Source organism: Mytilus trossulus, chromosome 1 (genome assembly GCF_036588685.1).
Source record: "Mytilus trossulus isolate FHL-02 chromosome 1, PNRI_Mtr1.1.1.hap1, whole genome shotgun sequence".
NCBI classification, from domain to species: Eukaryota; Metazoa; Mollusca; class Bivalvia; order Mytilida; family Mytilidae; genus Mytilus; species Mytilus trossulus.
This window is the reverse complement of record NC_086373.1, coordinates 89,518,663-89,538,297: the sequence shown is the minus strand read 5'-3', so window position 1 is coordinate 89,538,297 and position 19,635 is coordinate 89,518,663. Positions and strand designations below refer to the sequence as shown.

General features: G+C 34.3%; 1 long non-coding RNA gene across 1 annotated transcript in view; it reads right to left on the bottom strand.

The window, feature by feature from the left end:
- Positions 1-1,709: 1,709 nt before the first annotated feature.
- LOC134689651 (uncharacterized) overlaps positions 1,710-19,635 on the bottom strand; it is a 58,406-nt gene continuing 40,480 nt past the window's right edge. The window contains exon 3 of the long non-coding RNA XR_010101889.1: positions 1,710-2,025. This is a non-coding gene — a long non-coding RNA (uncharacterized LOC134689651). The remainder of the gene's footprint in view (positions 2,026-19,635) is intronic.

The following is a 19,635-nucleotide window of genomic DNA, read 5'->3' as shown; positions in this document are numbered from 1 at the left end:
TATAGGTCACCGTATGGCCTTTAACAATGAGCAAAGCCAAACAATTCAAACGAGAAAATTAACGGCCTAATTAATTTTAATAAAAATGAAACGAAAAACAAATATTTAACACATCAACAAACTACTGAATTGCAGGCTCCTCACTTGAGACAAGCACATATAAACATAATGTGACGGGGTTAAACATGTTAGCGGGTCCCAACCCTTCCCTTACCTGGGACAGTGGTGAAACAGTACAACATAAGAACGAACTATAAAAATCAGTTGAGAAAGACTTAACTCGTCAGATGGATACACATAGACATATATCTAACAAAACACAGAGTGGACGTGGCAGGGTACTTGTAAATCCCAACAACAAAAAGACACTAAGTACTGATCTGAGAATACTCTCAGTTACTGACAGCTAGTTCAAAGCAACTAACAACTAATATAAATAAGTTAATCATGCATCTAAAACTAAATTATCAATTAGTACACTTCTAAAATCCATTTGGATTCAGTGTAAAGACATCATAAACATTTGGAGAAAAACATAACAATGTGCAATGCCAAGAATAGCTTGTTTTCAATAATTTTAGCACATTAATCCACTACAATCATCCTGACCGACCTGACGTCTTGTCACGAAACTCTCCCTTCTGAAATCACACGACAAACGAGAATGAAGAATTTGAGGGGGTTTGTTTTATCCAAATATATCCAATGTTTCCGCCAAAACATCAATCGAGAGTGAAGAGTAAGTAAGTAAAAAACGAAATCAGAGATCTATATCTTAATTAGATTGACTACTGGATTTGGGATACATTATATATCCATCACTTATCAGTTTTCCAAGCCATAAAGTGCAAAATGTCACACAGCGTGGCCTATTGGATGATTTCGTGTTAACTTGAAATTTTTTTTGTACATATATTGAATAATTGAAGCGCACAAAGAAAATATAAGGATTTCAAAATATGGCCACTTAAATTAAGATGGGACCATTACTGGTTTAAATTAAAACAAATAAGTATATACAGTTCTACAACACCTATTGTGGAATTATTTAATGGAATTCAAAGGGGGAAAAAAAAGAGAAAAACATGAAAAAAAAATCATCAAAGATATTTTATACATGCAGCTTATAAAACTAGTAAACACATTGCTTAACATACCGTTCATTATAGGTGGAGCTCCGATAATTTAGAAGGACGGCGTGTTTGTTCGCTTTATCTTTCTTTCTGTATCTGATTAGACAACATTCAGTCACAAAATATTTGTGTTATAAATTATTCCATGACCCCATAAAAATTGATTAATCTTAACTGACGCGGTTTTACAAATATATGAGTTTTCTTAAAATGGAGATAGACGCAAAGTCTTTCCTGATTTTGTTATGAATAAGTATATAATTGTATCCACAAACTTTCCGTGCCAGTACCTAAAGTACTGGATACTTGGCTGGTGATACCCTCGGGGACTATCAGTCCACCAGCAGAGGGTCTTATGGTTGTACTGTTTTTTTGGTGTTTTTTTTTTTATCGTTTACACTATTATTTAATGTGACGTGCTTTTCCTGTACTTATTTTTATTGCATGTTTATTATGTGTCTTTTATTAGTCCACATCTTCATTGAAATAGAGAGGAGGAGGATAGAGGTCTGAAAAAAAGGATTGTTAGACCACGCCACATAGTTATGTGCCCACCGCAATTGTGAAATCTCGTCAATGGTGGTTTTATGTAATTTATTTTTGTCATATCGACCCTTTAGTGGACGAAATATTTTCATAACACCATGCATATATTTTTTTATTTTCATAGACAATGGGTAATTTGTTTCGAGTCCAGATTGAGAGTTTGATGTATTGTCTAGGCTCCTGTCTTCTGCTGAAAGCTGTATATTGCCCTATAGTTCCCTTTGATTAGTGGTTGACATATATGACGTTTATCCAACATATCTTTTGTGTTCGTTTTGACCCTTTTGATTATAAAGGTTACTTGTCGTTGGTTTCGTCTCGCCTTTATCCCAGTGATCGAGATTACCTAAAAGAAAAAGTAGTTGTTAAACAAACACTCTTATTTTTTAACAAATAGTTATCTTTGTAAGTATATCCAGTCTCGTCATTTTCCTTGTTTAACCGGAGAATATAAAAATGAGAAGATGTGGTATGATTACCAATAAGACAACTCTTCACAATAGATCAAATGACACAGAAATTTAAAACAACTATGGCATGCATATATCTTTAAATCATTTAATTTGCACAAAGGCAATACTTTTATTTTGATTTTAACCAATGCGAAAGTGTTTTTAAATTTGGTTTACTTTTGAAGCGATGGCCGACATATTTCTCTCTAGAGATGTTTTTTTCTTCAGTTGAGGTTAGGTAGCAACCATTTAAATTCAAGGGGGTTATGTTTTTTTGTCTGAGACATCTATCAATTCATATTTTTCTCTCTCCGAAATATGACACTGTATTAAGGTAAGGAAGAAATCTGGATTCAGAATATTTTTTTTGTCGTCATCTGCTTGACCAGAATTTTTTTCTCATCAATTAGGGGATCAGAAAATATTTGTTTGCAAAAAAATACCCCCCCCCCCTTTTGAGTATGGTCGTTTCCTTATTCCAAAGACCGCAATGTGTTTCGAAAGGTTATTTTTTTTACCAATTAGTGATATTTTAATTTTGACCATCCAATCAACGGATTTTTTATTCTAACATAACTATTCTTGATGCAGATTATGAATGCGTCAGTTCCGAAAAGTAAATTTCAACACAAACAACGAAATTTTATATCTATTTTTGATGCAGATTTTTGCAGACAAAAAATGAAATTTTAGTAAAATAGCATGCTTTTAGTATATATAGGTAATAATGAAATCTTTAAGCATTAAAAGGATTGGATATGGGTTCTGTGTATTCACATTATCTGTTCATTTCTCCTTATTCTTGGACAGCGTGGAGGGATTTTGAGAATTCAATGGTTCACTAAAATTAATAGTTTATATAAAAAAAGAAGATGTGGTATGATTGCCAATGAGACAACTATCCACAAAAGACCAAAATGACACAGACATTAACAACTATAGGTTACCGTACGGCCTTCAACAATGAGCAAAGCCCATACCGCATAGTCAGCTATAATAGACCCCGATAAGACAATGTAAAACAATTCAAACGAGAAAACTAACGGCCTTATTTATGTAAAAAAAAATGAACGAAAAACAAATATGTAACATATAAACAAAATGTATAGTAATAATCATCTTCGCTAGCCAAGGTTCACAATCCACTCCCGTTCTGGATTGGATCGTAACCCTTGGCTAGCGAAGATGAGTAATTATGAAGATAGTTTATCCGAACTGTCCTAAAAATGAGTTGTTAAAAAATTGGTACTAGATTTTGGTCAAATGAATCCTATGCAAGGGTTTATTAAGGAACTCTCCAGAAATCAATTGCGCAGGTTGTCATTTTTCTATTTCAATGCATTAACTTTTCGCATGGCTGTTGATTTTGCGAATCCAACGATCACTACAAAACAATTGCGGCATTATTCGCGTTATGTTTTGAAAAAAAATGTTACATTTGTCTTTCTTGTCACAACTTAATATTCTAAGATACTCGGGGAGAAAAATCTCAACATATACATGATTGATTACAGTATGAAATTCCACTATGATTGGTTTTCAATATTTCCAAATTTCAATTTATTTTTTGCTAATAATTCAGGTACCCCTCTTTTCTCCCCTTTTTTGTTTTGAAATCTTAGTCAAAAAATAAAAAATCAAACTTTCAAAAAGCGAAATAATTGAAGTTGCACGTTAAGTTTAGTACTTTCAAAGTTTAATCAAATATCTAAACTATCCAAAATAAAAACGATATTATGATTTTCTGAATTGTAATTATTTGATGAAAATTTGAAAATTTTAAAAAGTTGCAAATATTTGGAATTTTGATATTTAAAAGGAATTTGAATTGATAAGTGTTACACGAACCGTTTAACAATACTACGACAGAGAATTCTGATAAACAATACGCTTTCGAGAAAGCATTCATGTCAGGATCTAAATTTGTTGATTTAAAACATGCACCTAAATTAAAATAAAGCGAAAAAGTAATTATATTTATTCATTACATGATAGAACAACAGGCAAAAATTGTACGATATATAATATATAGTCAGAAGCCTTAGTAAAGCAGCAAGTAATTTTTATGTCCTATTAGAGAATATTATTTAATGCAATTAAAACAGTATTTGAGCCTTTGAATGAGAAAATACATCCAAAACCAACAAAAAAATATTTGCATGCTATATATATATATATATATATAGAGAATTTAAATTTTTCAGAGTCGTTCTTAAAAGACACAAATTTCTTCTGTTGCCTGTATATGGAGGACCCCTATGGAGGACCCCTTGAATTAGTTACGTATTTGGATTGATAGATTAGAGATATATCAATACAGTTCATTTCTAACTTTTTGCAAGAACTACATTTTCGTGCATTTCAATGATCTCGAAATATGCAAAATAATTGCGACCTAAAATTTGCACTTTTTTTCTTTCCAAAAAGAGGTATAGAGGACACAGAATGTGAAATAAAAACCAAAAATCGAATAGAAACAGAAAACCCCATGAAATAATTGAAAAAAAAACAACGAAACAAAAAGACAAACAACAGTGTACGGAATACTGCAAAGAAATTAGAAGTTTGAGCGTCACGAGTACCACAAAAAAAAAAAAAAAAGAGGATGACTTGTTACTCTGGTGGGGTAGGCAGTTCCCGCTAGACGTTTTGCACCAATCGGGCGTATGATAATTGCGCCGATTTTGAAAATATTCATTCTTTCATTTGCGACGAATTCATTTTTTTCATTTGCGCCGATTTTATATTTGCTCCAAATTAGATTTACAGGTAAGTTAATAGTTGTACATGTACTGTACTATACCAGTGGTAAAATCTGGTTATAAATGTTGTTTATTCATGTTAATTTTGATTCCTATTGTTCTGGAACTTTGTTGTAACATGATGGACATATTGCACACTGAAACGAGCCGAGGAGTCAATTCTTTAATCATCGACGGTCATACATATCGGAAGGTCAGTGTCCTTAAACATGACAACGTATCTTACTAATGTACCATAAAATCGTGTAAAGCCAGAGTCACCACGGATTCTATTGTCAAAACACAGAACGAGCATAATCATGTGGCAGTTGTCTGAAAGACAGAGGCTAAAGAACTACGGGTACGGTCAAGGAAAAAGTCTGGAGATGTATCTTATAGGCCTTCTTCCACCTCCCCGTGGTGAGCAGTGGACAACAGTTATATACATGTTATGATTGCTAATTCATTAAATTTGTACAAGTAGCTAACGGAAGAGGTCTATAATGATAAATGAAAAATAACATGACTTGGAGGGAGAATTCCCTCATTGGCACTCATACCACATCTTCTTTCATCTATTCACCTGTAATTTACCTGTAAAAAAATCGGCGCAAATGAAAGAAAATTTCGGCGCAAATGCAAAACGCCGAACCAATCGTGTCACTCGTTGTGAATTCGGGTAATGGTCGCATTCGGTGTTGCCAAAATAGAGGAAAATAGAACAGTAGGATCTGCCATAACAAGAGTAACAAATTCGTGGTCTTTTTGTACGCTGTTATTCCATATAGTACTGCAACCAGAGTTCATTTTTTTTAAATTTAATGGTCCGGAAGAACACACACCTAAACTATATATCGATGGAAAGAGGAAAACGTGTACAATAAGAAAAGTTGGGTCGTAAAAATACAGAGTGGTCACAATTTTGTGAAATTGAGGTCAAAGGTCAGACCTAAAAATATCAATATTTCAACCACAAGGACGAAAAGGAGAAATATTCTGATATTTATTCAATAGAATGCTACAAAAACGATTTAATCATAAGCATATGCTATAAAAGATGTTAAAACCACAAATTTGACTACTTATATGAAGAGCTGCCATTACAAAATGGCGTTGATTTGGAACCTTCTGATTTTTTTTCCATTTAAGACATAGCAAAAGAAGAAGTGGCCTTGACCTTTTCACATCCATCAAATTTCATATTGTGTATAGTATTTTACTATAGTATATTACAGAATTATTTTCTAAAGTATAAAACACCAGTTTATCAAATTATTTCAATATTTATTCTATCTTTGAAAAAACAAAATTCAAGCGCTGAAACAGTGTTTTTAATTTTGCATCTTAAAGGTTGTGTATTTTGTGAAAATTAGTATCTAGTTATAGATAAATACATATTGTGCATTTGCAAAGTCTGGACAGAACAGTTATAACACAAAATATACTATAGTCACCCGAGGCGAATGCGAGGTTTAAAAAAAAATTGAGTGTAAAACAAAGTCAGTTTGGTGCATGAAAATTTTTTAGTGTGATAATCCTGGTAAAAAAGTTAACTCATTAATTTTTTAAGGGAATGATGAAAAATTATACAATGCAATGCCAATTTTCTAATGTTGTAATTCAAAATCAGTCATGATCCTTATATAACTTTTAAAAGCGACACACAATTGCTCAAGTATTCATAAAATAGGGACATGAATCAATCTCGCAGTCATTATATGCGGATTCAGTACGCGTATTAGCATCACAAGACACTCCCCTTTTTTTATAAGAACAAGTTCGGCGCAGGACAGAGTTTGTGCAAAGCAAACACAGTTTTTGAGTGCAAATGCTATCTGGAGCGTAAATACCGTCATGATTCAGTCAAACTCGTCAGATATAGTCTAACCTTTGCATAGGAAACACAAAAGAAATGTGAGAACTATAGTTTCGATCAATGTTCGTAACCCATATTCCCATATTCATATGCATGATGTATCTGCACTGCCAAGCCCAAATGTAATGGGGCGAATGTTGCAATAGAAACGATTGATTTTGTAATAGCCATACATTTACGATTTTTTTTTATCTTTAGGGACAATTTTTATCAAAGCGCCTTTGTGTTATTTTTCATCAATTAACTAACAAATGGACTTTTGAGCCTAGGCTCCGTGTTGAAGACCGGACCGTGACCTATAATTGTTTACTTTTATAAATTATGACTTTGATGGTGTGTTGTATCATTGGCACTCATACCACATCTTCCTATATCTATTAACAAGCTATGCGGGCATCATTTCCATAGAAATACCAAAACGAGGACATAGCTCATAAGAGCACTGGTGGCAGGGTGAAGTAATTGTTCTTCTTTTAATGTATCCTTGATATTTTCAGACACACCTTGGTGTAATTCTGAAAGTCTTAACATAGACTTCAATTTTCCTGCAGCAGATATGGCATCCCCTAAATTGAGTTCAGAGCTAAACTCTATATTTCATATCCCTTGGCCCCACTGTGTCTGAATTGTAAGGTGTCACAATATCTAGTTAGTTCTGGAGTTCGGCAGTTTGGTAAGCATCAGAGACAATCTTGGGTAAAATTGATCGGTATATATAAAGGATGTGCTACATGAGAAAGGCTTTTTCTTATGGAAGAACAAATCACATCACTAACAATCGTTATCAATGAACTGACAGCAAGTTCAAATTCTAATTTTTCAGTAACTGTTTTGCTTAATTGCACAGGTGTTGACTTTAAGAGCAATTCTCTGTAACCACCAAAGAAATTCTAATAGGGTCTGGCACACATGGTCTCAGATTTTGATAAAACTTATATGTAATAGTCAGTACCTTACATAAAGGCAATAACAGGCAACAAATTGTTCCGGAATAATCCAGTTGCCATGGAAACCACATATGTTGATTTTCGCAAAAAAAGGTCATATTTTAACTCTAAAAAAGTGAAAAAACAACATTTTGCACTGCTTAGTACTTTTTTCATGTATAACATATCCTTTTTTTCTGAATAATATAATACAAATGACCTTTAAGCTGTGTAAAATTCACATATGATTTACATTTACCTTTATCAATTATTCTGCTACCAGCTAGTAAAGATATGGTCAAATGGCAAATTTGGATTTCAGTGAAAAATGCGTAAATACATGATATTCAAGTGTATTTTTTTCGTAAATGCAGCGTCTCCCAGTTAAATGTGAGGTATATTTAGAAAGAACCTATAAAGGCCTTTCAAATTATAAAAAAAAATCAATGGGCAAATAATTGTAAAAAATATTTTTAACGAATGAAAAACACAAGATTTTGAAAATTCCGTAAATTGTATTTTTCTACAAGTCAATAATAATCATAGTAATTTACATATTTACTCTATACAAACAAGGCATTAAATTCCTTACAATATAACAAAATTAATCAGTAAATTTTTTCAGTCCTGAGAAATATTTTTCCTTAATGAAATTTAATAAAAATGGTTGCTATGGTAACCAAATTTCAAAATTTCACGCCAAGTGATGAGAAAAGCTCACTTGGCCCTTCGGGCCAGGTGAGCTAAAAAGTAGGTACATTTATTACTGTCGTAAATTGAGTTAACTTAGTGATATGTAGCAGAGCTAGTTAAAACAGATATATGCAACAGAAAATCTAGATTTATGTCCACAAATGTTAAAATACAATACAGTTTTATCCATTCTAATGCAATAGTCAATAAAAATATTGTTTCTGTTTTTTATTTGGAAATAAAGTTGCATAAACTAAAAATTCCAGCAAATGTTGCTTACTTCTGTAGCAACATCCTGACGTCATATGAATACTTTGAGTTCAAAAGGCTAACATCTTTTGTTTTGGGGCTTCGTTAACGCTTCTCATTTGAATATAAGCTGATAAAATGTAGTTTAAGGTATGCAGTTTTTTTTCCTAATTTTTGGGGTAAATATGATGTGGTTAAATCCAAAACATGTATGACTGCTTCTTGCATCATTTCAAGAAGAGCCTTAGTTATGGTAGTTAGATTGTGGAATTTACACAGAGTGGTAACCAATAAAATTCAATGATACAAACAAATTGTATCAGAATATTCCTTTTCCAAGTTTGAAGAGTTATCAATAGAAAAAGTACATAGCTTTATAAAAATGGTAAATCTGTTCACTTAAAACTAATCGGCTAACTATGCCAACATGTCTGCATTTTACAGAAAAACATAAAATCAACAAGAATATCAAAGACATTGTACAGGTATTACAAAACTTTCAAGAGACTTAGCAATTCTCAAAAATAAGTTAAAACTGCTATGATTACAGCAATATCACCTAATCAAGTCTGAACATATTGACCAAAAGAAGATGTAACAGTATGCAAATGAAAAGTTCATACATTCAAATGTGTAACAAATAAAATATCAAAAATATACATCTCCATGATGCATTTCACAAATTTCATAAAAACTTGTAGCATTGTGTTTGAGAAAACATATTGTACGGCCATATCTTGTTAGGATCATAGGACATTGCAATATTCATTTTAGTGGTGTTCAAATTCAATCTTCAATTGTCTCAAAAATCTGTGTTTTCCATTGTGCCCTAAGAATTTCAGACCCAGCTGATTTATAGTCATGCTTATCTTTTTTGTCTGTTGTTGTGTCAATCGAGTAAAGAACCCATTTATCTGCTGGTCAGTTAAGAATTCATCTTTCCGTAAGGTATATTCACCCGATCTCATACGTATAAGGGTCAATTTAGAGCTAGATTTTCCCCATATTTAAATAAATATGTCAACAATTCTTTCTGTTTGACGCTTTATTTCACTTTCAATGCTCATCCCATTTTGTTGGCACTGAAGTCTGTATTACATGCATTTTCTAATAAGACTGCTTGCATATCAGGACAATGATGTACATTATTTGACAGCTTTTGGGCATACATATGTCTGATCTTTAAGTGGTCCTCTCTCTAGCTTATATTCACAGCTGCCTTGAAGGAGATGTTGATCAAAACTGATCTGGTTCTTGAACTCTCAAATGCAGTCATCCATGGAACAAATGAATGTCTGATTCTGTTGTTTTGGAGCCTGTTCTGTTCCTGAAAATAAATAAGTAAAAATAAAGTCCAGTGAAATACAAATTTACTATATATACATGTAGTTTAGTTCCAATTGGCCCAGTTGCATCAGAAGATTTTTGAAAAAGTTTGTGCCAGATGAAATCATGTACAAAACCTTACAAATATGGTAAGGAGACATGAAACAGCATTTATGTTAATTTTTTCTCTCTCAAAAACAAGATTAAAAAACTTCACATTATTTTATGTTAAATAGTTTAAAAAGGGGATATTAAAGAAGTTCACATTTATGATATTAAAGCCAAATGGTAGATAAACTGTAAGGTTTGTTGTTTTTGTGTTTTCATGTTTTTTTGTGTTTTATTTTTTATTTTTGGAGGGGCACCCGACAGCTGCATTTGTTTACTTTTTGGTCTTATAATTGCAATTATGATCACTGTATCTTTTTTACAGAAACAAATCATTAGCTAAATATTGTCTACTTACTTGTCCCAATAGGAATGAAAACGTCTGTGTCTCTGTAACAAGTCTTTGAAACATCTTGGGTGCAACATGTCGATCCCCAGCTTTTGTAGCATTTACTGAAGGCACACCACAATTTTTCCATCTATGTTTCTTGTAAGTTGTTTGAATGATAACATTTCTATGAATGTTACAGGTCCTTAGTTGTGGTGTACAATGGAAAGGGATGTCAGATTCAAGTAAAGAAATTTCTGACAAAAAATTATACATGTCTCTTTCAAATGAAAGCGGTTTCAAAAATACCTGTCATCGCTGCACTTGTCACAATTGCGTAGGAAATCTTTTATGCCACCCATTTTATAAATCGGAGATTACAGATTCTACATGGATGAATAAATACGCTAAACAAGCTAGTTATGGCAAGCAACGTTTTTTTTATACACTGTCTACACTACAGACAGACATAGTTCCATTGTTCAGACAATATTTTCATAATATGAGGACATCATACCAACTTAACCATATAAAAAAGTGTAGGCTAACATCACTGTGAAAAAATTATCCATTTCCCATTATGCTTGAATATAAAACATGAACAAAATCGTAAAATAACCTTGTTGTCTGCATTTGTTTACATTTTCCCTCCTGTTTTTAATGTGTTTCTCTAAAGAGAACTCCGCAAAGGGAGGTAAGTTGATTAGGCAAATACAGGACAACTCGACTTTTCATGGTCAATTTATTTCAACACAGTCAATTTGCCCACTGATTTTTTTTCTTTTCTTGTTTAATCTGAATTCATTCTCTCTATTTTTATAATCAACAATATAAGAAATGGCTGCCTTTTTTTACAACACCTGATCAAAATAGGCTCTAAAATCCCCCTTTTATTGCACTTTTTACCCTATTTAAGCTAAATAGATTTTTTTTAAAGAAAGTTTACTGCTAAAAAACAATTTTCATTTGTTTTATTTTAACTGAAAAAAGGTTAAATGCCTGAATATTTATATTAGTTTCTTTTTATAGGTCATAATTGATCATAATTTGTAAACACCTCATTTTCCCCCTTTTTTGCCACTTTAAGTCCTGTTACCATGGAAACGGTAAACATAAGAGGCTAAGTGTAGTAATATTTTTTGCTAAGCTCATGTGGCTCTATTGAACTAATAAAGTTTAAAACAAATATATTTTAGTGCGTGCCGAAATATTTTGGTGATTACAGAGAATTGCTCTTAATAAGTTCTTGTTTATGCATAGATAAATGATTACTCACATTAATAAGCACAACTTAAAAGACTGTCAACACGTTTAGAGGACTTAGTTTTGCGTTGTTTTCTGGGCTTTTTTAAAGGTTTTTCTTTTACACAAAAACCCTGTTTTCTACAAGGAAGAAATTGAGCGCGAGATCGTAAAAAAGGTTGTGAGGATACCAGGCAGAAGCTAGCGAACAATAGCTAGCGAACAATAAGCCAGCGAACAATAAGGCGATATATCGAGAAACCAAAAAACAGAATAAGACAACAACGGCCGTTAAATAAAATAATATTCAAAAAGGCAGAAAATCAGTTAAAATATAGCAATTTTAACTCAATTTTGAAATGGTTTTTATCCAATCTATTGATTTAACAAGTCGCATAACTTTTTAGGCTAATATTCAGTACCACAATAACTCTGCATCTATCAGCGGATTATTTGTAGGTGTAGGGCCACCTATGCACCCTCTTCAATTTAGAACGTATGTAAAAGTAGTCCTACCCTGTAAAATATAGCACCTTGTATGTCATTGTTAAATCTAGAGCTCAAAATTTGAAAAAAATGTCAAAAAATTAGGGGGGGTAGGCCTATTCCAGGGCTTCTAGAGAAAAATAATGAAATGGTGTCACGGGGAATGACTATATAGGTCTTGTAGAGGAGAAACAGGCGCTTGTTTTGCGCTAGGTATCGAAGGGCGCTATGTTCAAAAATCTGAAACTAGAGCTCAAAATTCGAAAAAAATGTCAAAAATGGGGGTAGGGTCGGCCTATTCCAGGAGTTCTAGAGAAAAATAATGAGGGGTGTCACGGGGAATGATTATATAGGTCTTGTAGGGGAGAAACAGGCGCTTCTTTTGCGCTATGTATCAAAGGGGGCTATGTTCAAAAATCTGAAACTAGAGCTCAAAATTTGAAAAAAATGTCAAAAAAATGGGGGTAGGGTCGGCCTATTCCAGGAGTTCTAGAGAAAAATAATGAGGGGTGTCACGGGGAATGACTATATAGGTCTTGTAGAGGGGAAACAGACGCTTCTTTTGCGCTATGTATCAAAGGGCGCTATGTTCAAAAATCTGAAACTAGAGCTCAAAATTTGAAAAAAATGTCAAAAAATTAGGGGGGTCGGCCTTTTCTAGGACTTCTAGAGAAAAATAATGAGGGGTGTCACGGGGTATGACTATATAGGTCTTGTAGAGGAGAAACAGGCGCTTCTTTTGCGCTATGTATCAAAGGGGGCTATGTTAAAAAATCTGAAACTAGAGCTCAAAATTTGAAAAAAATGTCAAAAAAATGGGGGTAGGGTCGGCCTATTCCAGGAGTTCTAGAGAAAAATAATGAGGGGTGTCACGGGGAATGACTATATAGGTCTTGTAGAGGAGAAACAGGCGCTTGTTTTGCGCTAGGTATCGAAGGGCGCTATGTTCAAAAATCTGAAACTAGAGCTCAAAATTTGAAAAAATGTCAAAAAATTAGGGGGGTCGGCCTTTTCTAGGACTTCTAGAGAAAAATAATGAGGGGTATCACGGGGTATGACTATATAGGTCTTGTAGAGGAGAAACAGGCGCTTCTTTTGCGCTAGGTATCGAAGGGCACTATGTTCAAAAATCTGAATCTGGACCTCAAATTTTGAAAAGAATGTCAAAAAATTAGGGGGGGGGTCGGCCTATAACAGGGCTTCTAGAGAAGAATAATGAGGGGTGTCAGGGCGTATGACTATTTAAGTCTTGTAGAATAGAGATAGGCGCTTCTTTTGCGCTAGGTATCGAAGGGCACTATGTTCAAAAATCTGAAACTAGACCTCAAAATTTGAAAAAAATATAAAAAAAAATAGGGGGGTCAGCCAGCAGCGGCATAACACAAAAAAACTCATCATAAATTTTAGACGCGCGTTTCATCTACAAATACTCATTAGTGACGCTCGAATCAAAATAATGATTGAAAGGCCAAAATAAAGGACGAAGTTGAAGAACATTGAGAACATAACAGTCCTAGCAGTTTTGCCAAATACAGGTAAGGTAGTCTATTCATGGTGTAGAAAAACATACGTTTTTTTTCAAAAATTCAAAGCGGTGTTAATTTATAAGAATATATCAATGATAAGCCAAGTCAACACAAGTGCTGACTACTGGGCTGGTGATACCTTCGGGGAAATAAATCTCTACCAGCAGTGGCATCGACTCAGTGGTTGCATTTAAAGTTTTAACTCATCATAGATACCAGTATTTAAATTTTATATTTACTCCAGACGCGCATTTCGTCTACAATATATCAGTGAATGTCCTGTGAAGGGAAAACAGGCGCATCGTTTGCGTGAGAATTCAAAAGATGCTATGTTCAATTTTGTCGAAAGGAACTAAAAAAAATTAATAAAAAAACTCAACTATCAGACAAGAACGCGAAAACCAAAAAAAAACAACATATCATAGTCAGCACAGACTAATTTTCAATTTCTTGTCATATAAAGTCATTATTTCCCCATCCGAATAACATGATAACAGAGTTTGTAAAATCTGTTATGTAAATACTGATAAAAAGAATGTTGATTACTGGCTGATTTTCTTTTTCAAGGGTATGTCGAAAAGAAAACGACGAAGATAAAAGATATTTAGTGCGAATGCCAGCTGGTATATAACCAAATTGGAATTGACATTAAAAACAGCACTCTTTATTTTTTTCTGATATAATTTGTCAAAATAGAACTAGTTAAACACTATTTAAATATCACCTGAGTTTGATCAATATAAACTATCGACTCGATAAGTTCTTATTTGCACATGCAGCTCCTGTACCCGTACACAGCAAAACATGTGTTTCATCCTCATTGTTGTCAACACTTTAAAGAACCAAGTTTATAAAGTTATGTGATTGACACCTTGAAATAGGTCCTCCACAACTCATAACAGTGCTCAGCAAGATGGCAGATTATCAGCATGAGAGAGGCAGGAATGTCGCTGTGACAATTGCACGTATTGTCGGTCATCATTTTTCCACTATAAGTCGTTTAGAGAATAAAAATTATGCAATACACGATATAAAAGACTATCCGAGATCAAAAAGACCCCCTATGCCACCTGCTAAGGAAAAATCAAGCATGATGAAGCTTAGTCAGAAAGAAATCCATTGCATACAATACAATCCTACAAAGAAATAGGTGGGCATAAAGGAGCCTTTTAACAATAATTGTTCGAGATTGAATCATCTCTACTGGTTATTGTGCGATAAGACCATTTTAGGGACGTTTGCTTACGAACAGACACACAGTTATCCGTATCCAATGTAGTGCAGAGCTCGCCAAAATTGGAAATTGGCATCGTGGAGGAAGATCCGATGTTCAAATGGAATTCGGTTCATCTTCCTTGGCCAGATCGTAGCCCGGATTTGAACCATATATCGAGCATATTTCGGACACTTTTGGGCGGAAGGTGCACAAAAGGACACACCAGTTCAAACACATCATGAAACTAACAATGCCCTTCATCAGAAATGGTTGCTGCTACCTTAACAACATATTAGCCTAATTATGGCAGGAATCAAAAGACGTTTAGATGCGGTAATTCGTTTGATTGGAGGCTGCGCACAAAGTACTAATTCTTTGGCGGCGTATAAAGATTAACCATGAAGCGAACAATCATCTTAAGATTAATTTTGAAATACCTGACATTGTAAAGTTCGACTACAGTAAAACTTGAAAAATGCATTTTTTGTACAAAAAACACTACATTTTGTTATTAAAATTGTGGTTGCCAATGTTATCATGAACTATGTTTCAATAATATCATACACATATTTTATTATATTTCATCCAAAAAAAGAGGCTGAATTTTCAATTTTTAAAAATCAAGGTGTTGCAATACTTTTTTCCATGTGTATATATAATCCAGCCGTGCGTAAGATGAGTCCATTAGGGTTGTTAACTAAGCGTCTTTTTGAAATAAGTCACTCGCCTATTGCAAATAAGCAGTCGATGCTCAACATAAGAATACAACGACTCGCAACTATGTGAGTTAAAGAACATGGTTTGTTAACTATGCACTATATAACCGACTTCATCTAGTCAGCCGTTTAACAAACCTCATCTTCACAAAAGTACAAATCGGTCTAGGTATCTCTATAGAAAAGTTTGTTAAACGGATAAAATGTTTCGACGTAAATTCGAGAAACGATGCTTGATCGTTGTTCGTTTGAGTGAAACTTGGATTACAGTTCTGTTTCAACAGAATAAAGAATTCACGTTTATTCTTCGCATCATTTATGTTTTACTTGCCAATATGACTAAGTGCCGCCCAAGACCAAGACGTTGTGATGATCCAGGTTGCTTTTCATACCATATTCAAGTCAAGCATTTTCATAAAACTATGGACGGAAAAGATTACCGAATTCAACAACAAAGAGATCAAAGTACTATGTATAAAACACTGCTTTGATGTCTACTCTATCGATACCGTAAGATTTGAGGAAACTCGAGTTTTTCTCGACCACTGAGATCATACCATGATGGGGAAGATGAACAAATACTTTAAAGCCAAATATATTCGCACTTGCGTGATTGGTACTTTAGATGATCTCATTAACCAACAAAAACACCACCAAACAGAGATCGACTTAGGACATGTGGCCGCAACTTACAAGAAATATGAAAGATAATAAGGTGAAGTGTAACTTGTATTCAGACATACTAACTATACAGCAGGGTCAGTTCCGCGTGATTACCAATTCCAGAATTTTAACAATGAGGAAAAACGGAGTTCCCGAACTTCTGAATACCGCGTATCGCATCTATAATCGTATACTTGGGGTGATGTAAATGATCTCTTGGAGGAATGGAAAGGTATTCTCAGTCATTTATTTCTTGGTTCAAACAATAAGACATGGAGTTACAACCTCTATTTTCAAACACAAAGGTTCGTGGTTCCATCTCCGTTTCTTGGAGACAATTTCAGGGACCAAATGTTCGGCTCTTCCTTCACACCATTTGCGAGTATTATCTTCTGGAACAACGATAGTCTGTCGGAAGGATACGCGACTGCTCACGTGTTAAAAGAGAGCCATACCACTTGCACGTAAAAGACAACTTGTTAGCTTCCCAAAAAGAGCAGGCTAATGGCGCTACAAGGCAGCACTCGCACAATTAAAGTAGAAAGGAGTATGATTAATTTAACTCATAATAACTTGTTTCCAAAATAACTTTGCTTAAACTAACATCTCTAGAAGGTCTATATTCTTGATGATTCTCCAAGACTGGAAAGGTTATGAGAATGTAAAGGTTACTACTTGTAACCAATGATTCAGCGGTTTTCTCTGATAAATCAGAGTAACTACTATGAATATATGCTGCATTCTATTAAACAAGAGATGTCGACGTGCATCAATTTAATTGACGTGCCGGTGCTATTGATAGCAGGTGATTTGCGGGTACACATTATCTGTATGTGAAATTATGATATGTATTGGTGTATTAGAGGCAGTATTATGGCTACCTTAAAAAAACGATAGTATTGACGGGTAAGTTATAAATAGATGATTGCGAGGGTTGAATACAAAAAAAATCTAATTTGACGGATTTCTTAATCTTAACGAACATTTACTGATTTGTTTGCTAAATCTCTTCCACCACCTTTTTATACGAGCAATCTTCTGCAATTTTATCATGATGACCTATATAAATATCATTTTTTTGTGAGTATGAATCTCAAATTTCTCAATTTTTATATCGATACTATCCAGTGATGTATCCAAAATTCTTCTTAAGTCTTGTAAGTGCTCGTACATTTCCGGAACAAATGGCTTTAAGCTTTGTATTACTTTTCCTTTCTTAAAATAGAAATAAAGGACTTCTTAACTATGTGAGAGATGTATTTATCATAGAAAGATGTCAAAGTGACGTGACATTACATTGAGTGCGGCACATAGTAAACGCCATGTGTGTGGTATTTACGAGAGGTATGAGTATGATGCAACGTATTACCCTCAGTTTTTAAGGTTTCGATATCTACTCTAGTTTGTCTCAACACATCTCACTCCATGAATCTATTCAATTTCTCTTTCTTATTCTTCTTATTTTGCCTACCAAACATTCATCACCTGGATCTCAGCTGCAGTTTTTTTTTTCCGTGAAGTTAACAAATCAATGGTTCTGCATGTTTGAATTTGTGGTCATACTTGTCCACCTTGTTCATTATTTTTTCTCACATTCTTTTATTGCTGCATCATATTTTATTTGCATCCATTTTATATCCGTTTCATACGTGCTTTTTAATGAACCAACATTTCATTACAGCATCCGAAATGGCCCTCAAAGCTTTCAGGATGGTGATATTGTGGTCATTCATGTTCCAGTATCTGAAGAAACTACACTTGATCGTCCCTTTTTATCAATGACCCTTTCTGTTGTTATTTTCCCTGAAAAGTGTTATTCAAGTTGGATGACCGTTTCCGATGGATTTGGGCTCGTTTTGGTGAGTCGTCCAAGTTCGTCCCAAAGATGTCCCATTGGCGATAATTTGAAGACAATACTGGCCACGGCAACAGTCGAATGCGATTATTCTCCAAAACTCATTAAAATGTGTTTACAACGGGCGTTTTCTGTTAAAAATGTAGTTTAACGGTGCCATCGGAGAGACGGGAGAACTAGTGGAGCCAGAATTTCGTTCCTATACCTTTTTGCATTTAGGTTTCCTTCACTAATTGTCAGATCGGGGCGTTCCTGGTAGGTTATCCATCCCATACCATTAATTCGCCACCCTAAAGCCAATTTGTTTCCTGTACGCACGCATCATAAAGCATGCCTTGCACCTGCGGCAGACCATGTCTCTGCCATCGATAAATGTCAAGTTGAATTTGGATTCAGCGGTAAAAAGGATTAGTCTCCATGTTAGTCTATGTCATCGAATCCGTACCCTCTCCATTTAACTCGCGACATCCTTCGATTCTGCGTAAAGATAGGTCACTTCAACGAACGACGAGCTCTACATCCTTGATATGGTTCAAATCCGGGCTATGATTGGACCAAGGAAGATAAACAGACTAAATTTGAACAATGGATCTTCCTCCACGATGCTTATTTCCAATTTTGGCGAGCTCTGCACTACATTGGATACGGATAACTGTGTGTCTCTTCGTAAGCAAACGTCCCTGAAATGGTCTTATCGCACAATAACCAGAAGGGATGATTCAATCTCGAACAATTATTGTTAAAAGGCTCCTGTATGCCCACCTCTCTTTTTTGGGATTGTATTGTATGCAATGGGTTTCTTTCTGACTAAGCTTCATCATGCTTGATTATCCCTAGCAGGTGGCATAGGGGTCTTTTTGATTTCGGATAGTCTTTTATATCGTTTATTGCCTGATTTTTATTCTCTAAACGACTAATAGTGGAAAAGTGATGACCGACAATACCTACAGTTGTCACAGCGACATTCCTGCCTCTCTCATGCTGATAATCTGCCATCTTGCTGCGGTTAAGAGTTGTGGAGGACCTATTTCAAGGTGTCAATCACATAACTTTATAAACTTGGTTATTTGAAGTGTAGAAAACAATGAGGATAAAAACACATGTTTTGCTGTGTACGGGTACAGTAGCTGCATGTGCAGATAAGAACTTATCGAGTCGATAATTATTGATCAAACTCAGGTGATATTTAAATAGTGTTAAACTAGTTCTATTTTAACAAATTATATCAGAAAAAAATAAAGAGTGTTTTTTAATTTCAATTCCAATTTGGTTATATACCAGCTGGCATTCGCACTAAACTAGTAAAGTTCTTTCATCTTCGTCGTTTTCTTTTCGACATACCCTTGAAAAAGAAAACCAGCCAGTAATCAGCAATTTTTTATCAGTATTTATATAACACATTTTACAAAACACTTTTTTTCCATGTGTATACATCTAATTTTATCAGACAACACCCGCACGTGGACGAGGGTACTTGTACCGTCTTTAAGGTTGTAGCGCTTGTAATGTCATTGATAAAGTTAACTGGTCTGTATGTAGTTTTACTATCATAC